Raw genomic sequence first — 15576 nt, 5'->3', positions numbered from 1 at the left:
GCAGCCTGGGACTTGTAGTCCGGCCGGCGCCGCGCGCGGCACGCCGGGAGCTGTAGTCTCCTGCTCAGTTTCCCGCGCTGTCCCAGAGCCAAAAAACTGGACCCCAAATCCTAGCTTGACCGCTGTGTGACCCCGGGTTTCTTTCGGGGCCTCAGTTTCCCCACTTGTATAACCTACCTACGTCATCGGAGCCTCATTAAAATTACAGGTGGTGTGGTGAAGAAACTTCAGAAATACGTTCGGTGATTTCACCAATATATGGAATAAAAAACAAAAAACCCAACACATCAGAAATACTCCAGGATGCAACTAAGACCTGATGCAGCCAAATAAATAAATATCAATATATTTCCCAAGCTCATAGAGATATTGCCAAGTTATCCTCTGAAGAATTTTACCAATTTACATTTTTGCAACAATGTATGCATCATCTAACTTTTTAATTATTTCATTTATTTTAAGTTCTTTTTAGGTCTATAAGCAAGGTTTTGCAGTTTTTTTTGTGGGGGGGGGTTGGTCTTTAAAGTATACTTATTTACAAAGTTGTGTTAGTTTCAGGTGTATAGCCCAAGCACATACATACAGAACAGATTGGTGGCTGGGGTTTGGGGATGTGAAGCAGGTGAAGGAAGTAAAAAATTACACATTTCCAGTTACAAAATAAATGTCATGGGGCTGTAATGGACAGCATGGTGACTATAGTTAATATTACATTGCATATTTGAAATTTGCTGAAACAGTAGATCTTAAAAATTCTCATCACAAAAAATTCTATAACTAATAATATGTAAGGCGATGGATGTTACCTAGGCTTATCAAACTATTAGCTTGTACATCTGAAGCTATATAATGTTATGACAATTATACCTCAATTTTTAAAAAATGCTCAGTGAAAGAACCCAGACACAAAAGGCCATATAAATGTATGATTCCATTCATATAAAATGTCCAGGGATTTATTTCCCTGAAGGTCCAGTGGTTGAGACTCTGTGCTTTCCAGTGCAGGAGGAATGGGTTTGATCCCTGGTGATGGGTTGGGGGGGGTGGGGAGCAGGGAGGGGGCGGTGGTATCCCATTCATTGTAGGATGTCAGACAGCACCGCTGGGCTCCTCTCCCCTCCACCTTGATGCCAGTAGCACCAGCCCTCACTCCAGTCAAGACAACCCAAAGTGTCCCCAGACTTTGCCACCTACCACCAACAGGGCAATGTCACCCTCAATTGAAAACCACTTCCCCTAATCCTCGAACTTGCCAGTTGTTATTTTTGTCTTGAAAATCCCTCTCCCCAGACATCTAACCTCAGAGGACTTGATGCAAACAACCTTCTCAGGGACCCCAGCAAATGACGCATGAAAACTTGATTCCTTTCCCAGACCTCTGGTGGAGGGGCTGCCCTTGGTGCTTACCTCTCTTGACTCTTGACGTTATTGTTTAGTCACTAAGTACTGTCGGACTATTTGTGATTCCATTGGCTTAGCTCACCAGGCTCCTCTGTCCGTGATACTGCCCAGGCAGGATGCAGGAACCTGCGTCTCCTGCATTGTCAGGTGGGTTCTTTATCACTGAGCCACCAGGGAAGCCCCTCATAATAGGAGAAACACCAAATACAAAACAGTAGGTAGAACGTGAGGAAGCTTGAGGTAACGACTCTGCCTGCAATGCAGGAGATCCAGGTTCCATCCCTGAGTGGGGAAGATCCCCTGGAGAAGGAAATGGCAACCCACTGCAGTATTCTTGCCTGGAGAATTCCATGGACATAGCAACCAGGCGGTCTACAGTCCATGGGGTCGTAAATAGTCTGCCACAACGGAGAAACTAACACTTATCACTAATAAGTGATACAACATAACGAGGTGTGGGAGGGAAGAAAACCGATTAAGCTTTGGGTTTGGGGTAGTATGGGGTCACCTTCCTCCCCTCCACCCCCTAGACATAGCTGCAACCCCCTCACCATCAGAGGTCCCACTGACCACCGCCCCGGTCTCCTGCCATGCAAGGCCCCAAAGCCTACCCTCCGACCACCAGGCTGGCCCCTCACGGCATGTGGATGTCCCATCTGCCTCCAGGTCTTGGCCTGTGCTGTTCCCTCCTCCAGGAATTCTGTTCCCTGCGCTCATCCCCCACCCCGGGCTGCGCGAGCCTGACTTCAGTCTGGAGTTTGGCCCCTTCTCTCCGCCCCATCTGTACCCGGAGTGCCCTCCCCGCCCCCAGCCTATCGAGGAATCCGGGGGGAGGGGGCTGGACTCCAAGTCCCAGAAAGCCCTGCGCTTCCCGTGGGTGGGGCCGGGGCTTCCCCTCCGCGTGCTCAGTTTGGGAGGCGCTGGCAATTTTCAAATTTTGGCGCTGAGCGGGCGGGGCGGCGACTGCTGGGCCCAGACCCCTCACCCCAAATGCCACCCCGCCCCGCCGAGCCCTAGGTCTGGCCACTCCACGGGCTCACCAGGCGCGACACATGGCTGGGGTTGGTGGTGGTGGTGGTGGTGGTGGGATTCTCGGCCCATTTCCAAGACGGGAAACTGAGGCACGGGGCGATTCGGGGACCTGTCCTGGGAACCCCCGCCGGCAGGGGCGGGGAGGGGATGGGGTTCGAACCCAGGACCCTCTGACCCCAGGGCGCTTGTGAGTTAATTGGGCAGTTGCTGCCTGCTTTGGGTGTGGAGGGTGCAGCCGGTGGGCGAGAAATCCCCGAGCCCTGGAGGACCGGCCAGTCTCTGCCCGCCGTCTCCTCCCCTTCCCCGCTCCATTCCCCATCCCCCGTCCCTTCCGCGGCATCTTGCTGGAGTTTGGCGCCAAATTTTTCAAAATCTCAGTCCAACGACTCCCGCTGGCTCCCAGCCCGGATCACGCGCCTGGATGCTGAATTCCGGCGCCTGGACCTGCAGGACCGCGGAATCTGGAATCTGGAGGGGTGGGGCGGGCTCAATGCAAAACCTGGAGCTAGGGGGTGGGGTTGGAGGGCGTGGATTCCACATCCGGGGAGAGGGGACCACTCGCATTGACGGGTCTGAATTTGGGGGACCCTGATTCTCGTGTCTACTGAGGAGCTGGGGTTCTAGACCCTGAATCTGGAAGCCCTGTTCCAGAGCCCAGAGGAGGACAAGTTTGGTCGGATTCCTGAGCCTGGAGGCTAAACCTGGAATCTAGGATTAGAAGTCAGGAACCTGGAGCTGGAACCCTGAAATTCCAACTGAAATCTGGGGGGGCAGGGGAGCCCTGGGACTGGAGGGACAGCTACTTGTTAAATGGGCTTGGGGGGAAAATGAAATCAACAGGTGTGGATTGACATCTCCCAGTGCCAGACACTGGGGTTGCACCAGTGACCAGAACAAAGGTCGGTCCCTCCCCTTGGGAAGCCGGCAGGAGTGGCATGTTAGAACATAATAAGCACATGGGCTTCCTTGGTGGCCTAGTGGTGAGGAATCCGCCTGCCAATACAGGAGGCATAGACTTGATTCCTGGTCCGGGAAGAGCCCACATGCTGCGGAACCACAACTACTGAGCCTGCGCTCTAGAGCCCAGGCTCCGCAACAAGAAAACCCACTACAATGAGAAGCCTAAGCGCATCGCACCTGGAGAGTAGCCCCCGCTCGCAACTGGAGAAAACCCATGTGCAACAAAGACCCAGCACAGCCAAAAAGTAATTAATTAATTTTAAAAAGGAAATAATAAGTAGGGCTTTCCAGGCGGTACTAGTGGTAAAAAAAAAAAAAAAAAAAAAAACTTGCCTGCCAATGCAGGAGATGTAAGAGATTCAGATTCAGTCCCTGGGTTGGGAAGATCTCATGGAGAAGGACATGGCAACCCACTCCAGTATTCTTACCTGGAGAATCCATGGACAGAGGACCCTGGCAAGCTACAGTCCATGGGGTCGCAAGGAGTTGGACACCACTGAAGCGGCTGAGCACGCATAAACACGTAAATATGTTGTGGTGGGGGTGGGGATGGGGGGGTCCTTTGATCATGGAAGCTGGGTGCCGTTTAGCTGGGTGTTCTGGCTCCAGGGTTCACGATGCTGCAGTGAAGGTGTCCCCTGGAGCAGGGCCCACTCCCAAGCACATTGGTACTGATGTTAAGGATATACATCCTTGCTGGCGGTTGTCCCAGAACTTAGTTCCTTATCATATAGGAGAGGACTTGATTTGAGTTTCGAAACCCTCACTGTTTGTTGTTGTAGGGAAACAAAAACTGAAAACAGCTCAAATATCCTTCAGTAAGAACACACCCATGGTAACTATGTCCAGTATCCTGTGATACCATAATGCAAAAGAATCTGAAAAAGAATTTATATAAAGAATTTATATATATATGTATGTATAACTGAATCACTTTGCTGTACATTTGAAATGAGCACATTGTCAATTGTACTTCAATTTGAAAAAAAAATGGTGTGTGTGAAGGGATTCCCTGGTGGTCCAGTAGGTTAGGACTTGGCACTTTCACTAAGTGCCTAAGTGGCCTAGGTTCAATCCCTGGTCAGGGAACTAAGGTCCCACAAGCCATGCAGCCTGTCCCCTCCCCAAAATAATAACAAATTTAAAAGATTTAAAAACAGAATACACTGATAGCTTTGTGTAGACCCACAGTAGAATACTATACAGCTGTAAAAGTGAATGCCCAGAATGACCACCTAAACAAAAGAGCATGTAAAAAAAAAAAATGCAGAAGACTATCTCCAGTAGGCGACCATTTTTACAGTTATTTCAGGGTGCTATAAGTATTAGAGAACTGAAAGGAAAAGTGGAGACGTGGTTAACCCAGCAGTCAGCATAGTGGTTGTGTTTTGTAAGCCTGGTGGTTGTGAATGTTTCTATGCTTTAGGCTAGTTGCCTAAGACATAGATGCTCTTTGTCTGTTTGATATGTTTTGTGTTTCAGAAATGAAGTAAACAAGCTCCCTCAGACTGCTGTGCAGAACAACATGGTTCCAACACAAACAATATCCTACCAGAAAAAAAAATAGATGATAATTATGTGACCTGGATAGAGGGGTTAACCTTTGGTGGTAATCATACTGTAACATATAAATGTATCAAACTAACACCTGAAACTTACACAATGTTATATCTCAATTATATCTCACTTTAAAAAAGTAACATCCTCAAGAAAAAAAAAAAAGAAAATAAAGAGAACACCAATAGAATGCCATCTATATTATTCTGGGGCTTCCCTGGTGGCTCAGACAGTAAAGAATCTGCCTGCAATGCAGGAGACCTGGGTTTGGTCGCTGGGTCGGAAGATTTCTCTGGAGAAGGAAACGGCAACCCATTCCAATATTCATACCTGGAGAATCCCATGGACAGGATACAGTCCATGCGGTCACAAAGAGTCCGACATGACTGAACAGCTAACACATTACTTTAAATATTTTAGTCAGTACTTTAAAGAGTGAAGGAAAGGAGAGAGATTAATTTTTAATGTTTTACTTAACCTGCTGCTGCTGCTGCTGCTAAGTTGCTTCAGTCGTGTCCGACCCTGTGCGACCCCATAGACAGCAGTCCACTGGGCTCCCCTGTCCCTGGGATTCTCCAGGTAAGAACACTGGAGTGCGTTGCCATTTCTTTCTCCAATGCATGAAAGTGAAAAGTGAAAGTGAAGTTGCTCAGTCGTGTCCGACTCTTAGCGATCCCATGGACTGCAGCCCATGGGATTTTCCAGGCAAGAGTACTGGAGTGGGGTGCCATTGCCTTCTCCATTACTTAACCTGACATACCTCAAATATTTTAACCAACATTATAATCAACATACACAATTTTTAAAAATTTATCGAAGTATTAAAAAACTTATTGAAGTATATAGTTAATTTACAATGTTGTGTTAATTTCTGCCATATAGCAAAATGACTCAGTTATAAATATATATGGGCTTCCCTGTGGCTCAGCTGGTAAAGAATCCACCTGCAATGTGGGAGAGCTGGGTTCGATCCCTGGGCTGGGACGATCCCCTGGAGAAGGGAAAGGAGGCCCACTCCAGTATTCTGGCCTGGAGAATTCCAGGGACTGTATAGTCCATGGGGTTGCAAAGAGTTGGACACGACTTCATATATAGTTATATACATATTCTTTTTCATATTCTTTTCGATTAACACAAATGATTGATGAGAAATTTTACATTCTTGTTTTTCCACATTGTCTTTGAAATCCACTGTTTTTCATACTTTCAGCCTATCGAAACTTGGATGCTCAATTTTCAACAGTTTAAGGAAACAAAGTTGTTTTTAATGGAAAAGTGTTTTACACCACTTCTTTGTTTTCTTTCCTAGTTTTTGGCTGCACTGCATATGGGATCTTAGTTCCCTGGCTAGGGATTGAACCCTTGCCCCCTGCAGTAGAAACACAGTGTCTTAACCTCTGGACCACCAAGGAAGTCCCTCCACCATTTCTATTTGTAGGGTTTTTTTTTTTTAAGTAATTATTAATTTATTTGGCTGCATAGGTCTTATTATGGTATGCAGGATCTAGTTCCCTGACCAGGGATCGAACCCAGGCCCCCTATAGTGGGAGCGCAGAGTCACAGCCCTTGGACCACCAGAGAAGTCCCTATTTGTGGGTTTTAAATTCATTAAAATGAAATTCAATTGAAATTCAGTTCCTCAGTCACTCCAGCTACATTTCAGGGGCTTGATAGCCTCAGGTGTCTGCTTATTACCTGGCCAGCACAGGTGGAGAGGATGCTGGATAGTCCCCAGGTGAGGGACTGTAGTGACCTGGGCTGGGGTCACTGCTGCACTTAGAGCCTGCCTGTCCCCCTTCAGGACCTCTCTCCACACCTCCTTTTCCAGCCCTCACTCTGGCACCCAGGACTCGGGAATTCCTTGTCTCCAATGCAGGGTACATCCTCCTAAGGCAGGCAGTGCCTCCAGTCTGCATGCCTGGAGGACCCAGAGGTGGCAGAGGGCAGTTGTCTGGGGGGAGGGTTATGGGTCTGTGAGCTGAGGTGCCCTTTGTGTGCAGATGAGGACCTTCATGATCCAGGGCAAACCCTCAAATCAGAGGCAGCAGGCCACCAGCGTGGGGCCAGCCCTGCCCACACTGCCACATTCTTGTGCAGAACCACCAGGAATCTAAGAATCCTAAATGTGAACCAGATGTGCCAGGAGGCTTTGCAGGTTTCGATTCCAATCTATTGCTGTGAAACAAACTACCCCCAGACTTTATGATGTCTCATGACTTTGTGGGTTGGGAATGCAGGTGGGGCTCAGCAGAGTGGTTCTTCTGTTCCATGTGGTGTTGGTGTCCAACTTGCAGCTGGGCTGGGGGATCTGAGCTCCTCCGGTCAACCTACAGCCTTGCCAGCCCCTTTTTCTTCTGTGTACCTTCAGGGTCTCCCCAGGGCCCACTGGTACAGCACAGACTTCCTATGAGACATTTCAGGAATCTCAGACATCTCCTCCGAGAGCAAGACAGTAGCTGCTCCTGAAGTTAAGGGTCATGGTTGGCAGCGTTGCCTCCCTCATGACCCTGAGGTCAAGGCCATTATAGACCCAGCCCAGATAAAGGGGAGGGAAATGGGTCTGCCAAGAAATCCTAGAATTGCAGCCATGTTGTTTTATTCTAATAGCTTTATTGAGATGTAACTCACACCTCATATGACTCACCCTTTAAAGTGTATGATTCAGTGGTTTTAGTACATTCACAGATGTGTGCAACCATGGCCATGATCAATTCTAGAACATTTTCATTACCCTAAGAAGATGCTCTCCGGGGAACTTCCCTGATGGTCCAGTGGTGAGGACTCTGCACTTCCACTGCAGGGGGTACAGGTTCAATCTCTGGTCAAGGAACTAAGATCACACAACCTGAGTGGTGAGGTTAAAAAAAAAAAGTAATATAATGTAATATTTTAAAAAACTGAAACATATGTGAAAAAATCTCCACCCATGATGAACTTACAGCTGGTATCTGAAGTCAGGGTTGTCTTCTGGGAACCATGTCCACCTAAAAAACAATGGGCTGAACTCCATGCATCTATACAAATGTAAATCATCCATGTAAAGCATGGAAAAAGGACAATTGTACTGTGTCATTTTGCATCAATTAAACAAATTCAATTCAGTCTCTGGATGGCCTAGAAGACATCTTATCTGTCCCTTCATTAGTTAACGAGTTCCTTGCAAACTCTGACAAATATTGATTGGATATTCTAGTGAGAATCATGCTTTTACCTTTTAAAAAAAATGCATCTCTGTTTTGGGTTGGGGGGAGGGACCGGTAGGGGCAAGGCACAATCCGATAACAGCGGGAAGGGTGAGCAGAAGAGGGGCATGGTGAGACTGTGGGTTTGGAGGAAGCCCTCTGGGTACTCCAGGGAGAACTTGTTTGGGGTGGGGCATGAGCATCTGGGGACAGGGGGTTGGCTTCAAGTGGCTTTCAAGGTAATTGCCATAGGGAAGGTGTACAGTGCTCTTTCCACAGGCCAAACCCAGTCTAGGTCATGGGTTTTTATCATCCTTTTCACAACTTGATTTCCCCAGGAAAAAAGGGAGTTTCAGAGAGGTTAGGTCACCAACCTGAGAACACACAACTTGTGAGGGGTGGAATGGCATTTGAACCAGGTGAGCTTGACAGAGCAGAGTGGCCCCTACCAAGCACCTTGCCTGGATGTCACAGAAACAGACATTCTGGCTTCCTCCTGCCCACTGCTATCCTCCCCAGCACCCCCGGACGTGACCAGGCCTCCTCACCTTTGCCCTTGACATCTCTGCCACCTGGTGTGTGTCCTGTTCACCTCCTCCCAGCCCATCCTGTCTTCCCAGCGTCTCCAAGTTCAGATGGTGACTCACCTCCACCCGGAAGCTGCTCCTTGGGGACCGGAATCAAGTCTTGTTCATTTTCAAGAAAAAAAGAAAAAAAAAAATGATGTCAGAGGCTAGTCCCTCCCCTGCTTCAAGCTTGACAATGGTTTCCTTTGCTATACTGACCCCAAGCCAAATTCAGACCCTCCCAATATTTATTTATTTGACTGTGCTGGGTCTTAGTTACGGTATTCACGATCTTTTAGCTGTGGCATGTGGGATCTCATTACCTGACCAGGGATCGAACCCGGGCGACTTTCGTTGGGAAGTTGGATTCTTACCCACCCACTGGACCATCACGGAAGTTCCTAGCTTACTTTCTTCACGACTCTCAGATCTCAGCTCAAATGTCACCTCCTCAGATATCCTGACCACGCCACCCGAAGAAGTTGCATTATCACCACTCCCAGCGCTGAATCAGCACCCAGTAGGCCTTCAATTAGTGCCTAAATTGCCCACTTAGAGGGTAGTCACCATGCACAGAGCCCTCTCCTAAGTGTGGACCAGAATGAATGCATTCCATGCTCAGAAAGATCCTAGGTAATACATGGTTTCCATTTCACAGAGGGGGAAACTGAGGCACAGGTGTGGGGTGGCGGGATGGTCAGGGGGAGATTCAAAGCCAGGCGGTCTCCTTGGTCACCCCCACTGCCCCTGCCCCATGCTCCTCACCCCAGCCCCTCACACCCCTCCTGGCTTACTGGGCTTGAGTTACCATAACAGAAACACCACAGGCTGGAGGGGCCTAAATCTTAGACATGACTCTTCCATGTCCTGGAAGTCTGGTGTGGCTTGTTCCTGCTGAGGACCTGGTTCCTGGTCTCACTGTGTCCCCACCTGGCAGAGAACACTCTGGGCTCTCTCTTCGTCTCCTTATAAGGACACTAATCCCAGAGGCCCCACCCTCAGAGCCTCATCTCACCCTACCCCTCCCAAAGGCCCCACCTCCAAACATCCTTTAATATTTTAAAAACTTAAAAGAAATGCAAAAAAAAAAAACCACACAAAAAACCATACCATGCTGACTACATTATCAAAATTGTAAATCAAGACAAGATCAGGGGGCTTCCCTGGTGGTCTAGTGGTTAAGAATCTACTTGCCAATGCAGGGAACCTGAGTTCAGATCACTGGTCAGGAAACTAAGGTCCCACAAATCATGTGGTGCAGCCAAGAAAAAGGAAAATAGTTTGTCTAATTCTGGACTACTGGTGATGGTTGCATAAGCTTGTGATTCCACAGAAACCCACTGAACTAGACACTCTAGATGGGCGGGTTTTATGGTATGTGACTTCCATCTTGATAAAAAATGAGAGAAAAAAAGATTATCTCGATGACCAAGTTTTTGGTGCCTCTTTAAATTCTGCACCCGCCTCCCCGACAGTTTTCCTTCCCTCCTCATCCTGGTCCCACCAGGGCAAGCCAAGTCCTTCTGAATCAGCCTCATCGGTGTCTCCCTAGGGGGTCAGGCCCCAGCCAGGCCCTGTTCTCTGCTGGGCAGACCACTTCCTGTCTCCACTAGGAAATACCTCCTCATCCTTCAAAACTCAGTTTGCTTGTCTGGTCCCCAGTCTGACCTCTGTGACCCGCATACCCCTAGCCCATTTCCTCTGGACCACATATCCTGTCCTAACCCCTGCCTCTGGGAATCTAGGAATTGTTGTTCAGTCACTCAGTTGTGTCTGACTCTTTGCGACCCCATGGACTGAAGCACACCAGGCTTCCCCCGTCCTTCAGTTTGAGTTTGCTCAAACTCATGTCCATTGAGTCAGTGATGCCATCCAGGCATCTCATCCTCTGTTGTCCCCTTCCCCTCTTGCCTTCAGTCTTTCCCAGCATCAAGATCTTTTCCAACAAGTCAGTTCTTCAAAGCAGGTGACCAAAGTATTGGAGCTTCAGCTTCAGCATCATTCCTTCCAATGAATATTCAGGGTTGATTTCCTTTAGGATTGACTGGTTTCATCTCCTTGCCTCCAAGGGACTCTCAAGAGTCTTCTCCAACTACAGTTCAAAACCATCTTGGAATAACCTCAGACAGCTCTGAGCTCTGCGCCTCTGGATAATCAGCACAGTCTTCCTGGGTCTCTATTCCACTCCCTGCAAATGTGCACCCACCACACAGGGCTGCTTCCTGGGCACTGAAGGAGAAACTGCTTATGAAAGGCTTCAGTTCAGTTCAGTCGCTCAGTCGTGTCCGACTCTTTGCGACCCCACTAATCGCAGCACACCAGGCCTCCCTGTCCATCACCAACTCCTGGAGTTCACTCAGACTCACATCTATCGAGTCAGTGATGCCATCCAGCCATCTCATCCTCTGTCGTCCCCTTCTCCCCGTGCCCCCAATCCCTCCCAACATCAGAGTCTTTTCCAATGAGTCAACTCTTCTCATGAGGTGGCCAAAGTACTGGAGTTTCAGCTTTTGCATCATTCCTTCCAAAGAAATCCCAGGGCTGATCCTCAGAATGGACTGGTTGGATCTCCTTGCAGTCCAAGGAACTCTCAAGAGTCTTCTCCAACACCACAGTTCAAAAGCATCAAATCTTCGGCGCTCAGCCTTCTTCACAGTCCAACTCTCACATCCATATATGATCACAGGAAAAACCATAGCCTTGACTAGACGGACCTTAGTCGGCAAAGTACTATCTCTGCTTTTGAATATGCTATCTAGGTTGGTCATAACTTTTCTTCCAAGGAGTAAGTGTCTTTTAATTTCATGGCTGCAGTCACCATCTGCGGTGATTTTGGAGCCCAAAAAATAAAGTATGACACTGTTTCCCCATCTATTTCCCATGAAGTGATGGGACCGGATGCCATTATCTTCGTTTTCTGAATGTTGAGCTTTGGGCCAACTTTTTCACTCTCCTCTTTCGCTTTCATCAAGAGGCTTTTTAGTTCCTCTTCACTTTCTGCCATAAGGGTGGTGTCATCTGCACATCTGAGGTTATTGAGATTTCTCCTGGCAATCTTGATTCAAGCTTGTGCTTCTTCCAGTCCAGCGTTTCTCATGATGTACTCTGCATATAAGTTAAATAAGCAGGGTGACAATATACAGCCTTGATGTACTCCTTTTCCTATTTGGAACCAGTCTGTTGTTCCATGTCCAGTTCTAACTGTTGCTTCCTGACCTGCATACAGATTTCTCAAGAGGCAGGTCAGGTCAGGTGGTCTGGTATTCCCATCTCTCTCAGAATTCTCCACAGTTTATTGTGATCCACACAGTCAAAGGCTTTGTCATAGTCAATAAAGCAGAAATAGATGTTTCTCTGGAACTCTCTTGCTTTTTCGATGATCCAGTGGATGTTGGCAATTTGATCTCTGGTTCCTCTGCCTTTTCTAAAACCAGCTTGAACATCAGGAAGTTCTCAGTTCATGTACTGCTGAAGCCTGGCTTGGAGAATTTTGAGCGTTACTTTGCTAGCATGTGAGATGAGTGCAATTGTGCGGTAGTTTGAGCATTCTTTGGCATTGCCTTTCTTTGGGATTGGAAAGAAAATTAGCATGTAATAAATCCTCAAGAAAAGTTTGCTCTTATGCATATCGACGTGGTTCATTTTGGCCACTGCATGTGGGATCTTAGTTCCCTGACCAGGGATCAAACCCATGCCCCGGCAGTGGAAGCACAGAGTCCTAACTGCTGGACCACCACGTAGTCCTCTTATGTGTGCCTTGAATGCAATGTAAATTTAAATTTTAAAGCACTTACATTTATCAGTTCTAGAGACAAGGGAATCTCATTTGCAAGGTGAATGTGGATATATGCTCAATTTTCTGACTAGGGAAGTCCCCAACTCACAGGTTCTCCAGGAGGAGGGTGTGGGTTTCCCCCTCGGAGGACAGGGTCACCTCTTCTAGAGCAGACAGGGACATTTTCATGGCTGCACCAACCTTAGGAGAAAAATTTAAGAGGGTGCCCGAAGCTCAATCATCAAGATAAATATTTCATTTATTTATTTTCCCTCTTTTGGCCATGCCCCATGGCACGTGGGATCTTCATTCCCTGGCCAGGGATCAAACTCATGCCCTCTGCATTGGAAACACAGAGTCTTAACCACAGGACTGCCAGGGAGGTCCCAAGACAAATACTTTAATGTAACATTTTCAAAAATAAAAATCAATGCAAAAAAAAATCATCATGAAGAAAAGATCAAAATTGGAAATAAAGTCAGGATTTAAACTTGCAAGTGAACAACTCACCTCCCTGCCCTCTACCCCCGACCCTGTCAGATAATGCTTGTTTTAAAACCTTGATTTTTGTTCATCATGGATGGGGATCTTGGGGCATAGATTTTGGTTAAGAATATTATATTAAGATATTATCTTTTTTTTTTTCTTTTGGCCTCACCATGTGGCTTGCAGGATCTTAGTTCCCAGACCAGGGATCAAACCTGTCTCTCCCCGGCAGTGGAAGCACAGAGTCCTAACCACTGGACTGCTAGGCAAGTCCCTATAATGTTATACTGATGACTGAGTTTTATGGCATTCCTTTAAAATTTGTGCCTGAGGTGAGTACCTCGATTCCCTTACTCTATACCCCTGCCCTTGGTCCCAATAAAACTTTGTTGACAAAAAATGGGGTGCACAATAGCCAAATGGTAGAAACAACCCATGTGCCCATCAACAGATGAATGAACTAAATGTGGTCCATCTATACAGTCTAATATTATTCAGCCTCAAAAAGAAGGCAATTGTGACACACACATGAATGAACAACTGTGGATGAGTCTTGAGGATATTACGTTCAGTTAAGTAAGCCAGACTCAAAGGACGAATACAGTATGACTCGATTTATATGAGGTCCCTAAAGGATCAAATTCATAGAGACAAAAAGTCAATGGTGGGTGTCAGGAGATGGGGGTAGTTCGTGTTCCATTCCCAAGAGTTTACTCCGGGGATGATAGAAAAGATTTGGGTCTAGATCACGGTGATTGTTACCCAGCATTGTGCATGTCTATCATGCCACCGACTGGTATACTTACAAATATCGAAATGATAAATATCGTGCATATTTTACCATTAAAAAAAAAACACAGTAGCCTAGGCAGTAGTTTGATTTAAAAATTAAATCTATAAAGTTGTTAATACATGTTGCATATATATGTGTATGTGTGTATAAAGTATTGCATTTGTTACCCCTTCCGGGTGGTTCACCTCCTCTACACTCCGCCCCCGCCGGTTGGTCCCTTCCGGAACTGCGGGCGCAGGGACCTCGCGTGGACACCAGGTGGCGCCGCCGCGCCTCGCAGCGCCCGGGACATTTCGCGCCCCCACGGTGGGCGGCGCGGAGGCGGTGCGATGCGTCAGCGGGACCGCAGGCCGGGGAGCTGGGGGAATCTAGCCTTAAGGCCGAGGCCAGACCCCAGGCTGGCGGGGGTGGGGGTGCAGCTGAGTCATACGGGAGCCCCCGATCGACCGTGGGAGCTAGTCCCACGCGGGCCTGCCCGCCTGGCTCGTGAACTGCTTTCCCAGGGAGATGGCGTGGTTGGCGGCTGTCCGAGCGCGCGGCCGCGCCTGGCGCACACGTGTAACTCCAGCACCAACTAACTGGGGCCTTGAATTAGTGGAGGCCCCACCAAACCTCAGTTTACCCTTTTGCATCCTGCAGATAAGCATAGCCCATGCTTCCCGGGTTCTTGGGGATTCAATGAACCGTGATACGGAGAACCTGGGGCCAAGCACGCGCTCCATACATTCAGCGCCCACTCCGGAGGGAATAAAAGCGGCCACCATCACAGTAAGCGCGCAAAGGTGGCAGCGCGTGGCTCACAGATGAACCGGCTCCCTTCACCCTCTCTCGGGCTGGATTTCCCCCAACAGAGCCGCTGTGAGCAGGGGCAGTCAAACCTTGCAATGCCAGGCGCCTGCAGGGGGCGTGGAGCCTGCGAGGCCTAGCCACCTGCGCCTCCCACGCGCGCCCCACCCTGGAACTCGCGGGGGTACCGGGTCTCTGCCCTGGGCTCTGCAGCCCCTGGTTCTGGGGAACTCGAGGCGACCTCCCAGACTACCAGGCGATATTTATCAAGTGTCTCTTGTGTACTCCACTTATTAATGTTTCCTGCAACCCAGTGAGGCCAGTGTGCATTGTCATAGGACGGGTGGGAACTCTGAGGCCGCTTTCGCAGCCTGCAATTTTGGGGATCTAGGCGGCCTCCTGCGACCACCACCGCGTGCTAGGCGCTTACTGTGCATCCCTCACTTTATTTAGGACTCTGCAATCTAATGAGGCCAACTTTGCATTCCCATTAGACAGATAAGGGCAGAAACGCCCAGAAAGTAAAGTCACCCAGGGGCTGGGGTCCCTGCAGCCTGGGGCTACCCCCCCCCCCCCACCACCACCACCTAGGGATCGGGCTGCAGACTGGGCTCCCTCTCGGTGTAAAACTGCTGCAGAACCTGGAAAGACTCGGGCCGGGGACTCTCCGGGGACCGGGAGGGGATTCCAGGCCCCCCCCCCCCTCGAAAGTCTGGGCCGCCTCGCGCGCTGGAAATCCCGCGCGCGCCCCGAAACGCGGCGCGGCTGCCGGGAAATAGAAAACTTCTGCTTTTTTTTCTCTTTTCTGGCACTCAAGTTCCCCCCGGCTCCACCCCCACCCTCCCGGCGCCCTCCTCCCGGCTCTCGCCCCCACGTGGGGCACCCCCGCGCGGCGCCCCACCCCCTCCCCGCCGCCGGCCAACCGCAGCGCGAATTTCTCTCGCCTTTGTGTTTTGTCCAATCGGAGGGGCGAACGGGTCACTGGGGCCGCGCCCCTAACCTCTTAGTCTATAAAAGGCTGTGCCGGCCGCCGCAAAC

General features: G+C 49.0%; 1 non-coding gene across 1 annotated transcript; it reads left to right on the top strand.

Moving 5' to 3' along the window:
* Window positions 1-7707: 7707 nt before the first annotated feature.
* TRNAG-UCC (transfer RNA glycine (anticodon UCC)) lies at window positions 7708-7780 on the top strand. The gene has a single exon. It is a non-coding gene; the product is annotated as a tRNA-Gly (tRNA).
* Window positions 7781-15576: the final 7796 nt, after the last annotated feature.

Source organism: Ovis canadensis, chromosome 5, assembly GCF_042477335.2.
Source record: "Ovis canadensis isolate MfBH-ARS-UI-01 breed Bighorn chromosome 5, ARS-UI_OviCan_v2, whole genome shotgun sequence".
Taxonomy (NCBI): domain Eukaryota; kingdom Metazoa; phylum Chordata; class Mammalia; order Artiodactyla; family Bovidae; genus Ovis; species Ovis canadensis.
This window is presented reverse-complemented; position numbering and strand designations above follow the sequence as displayed.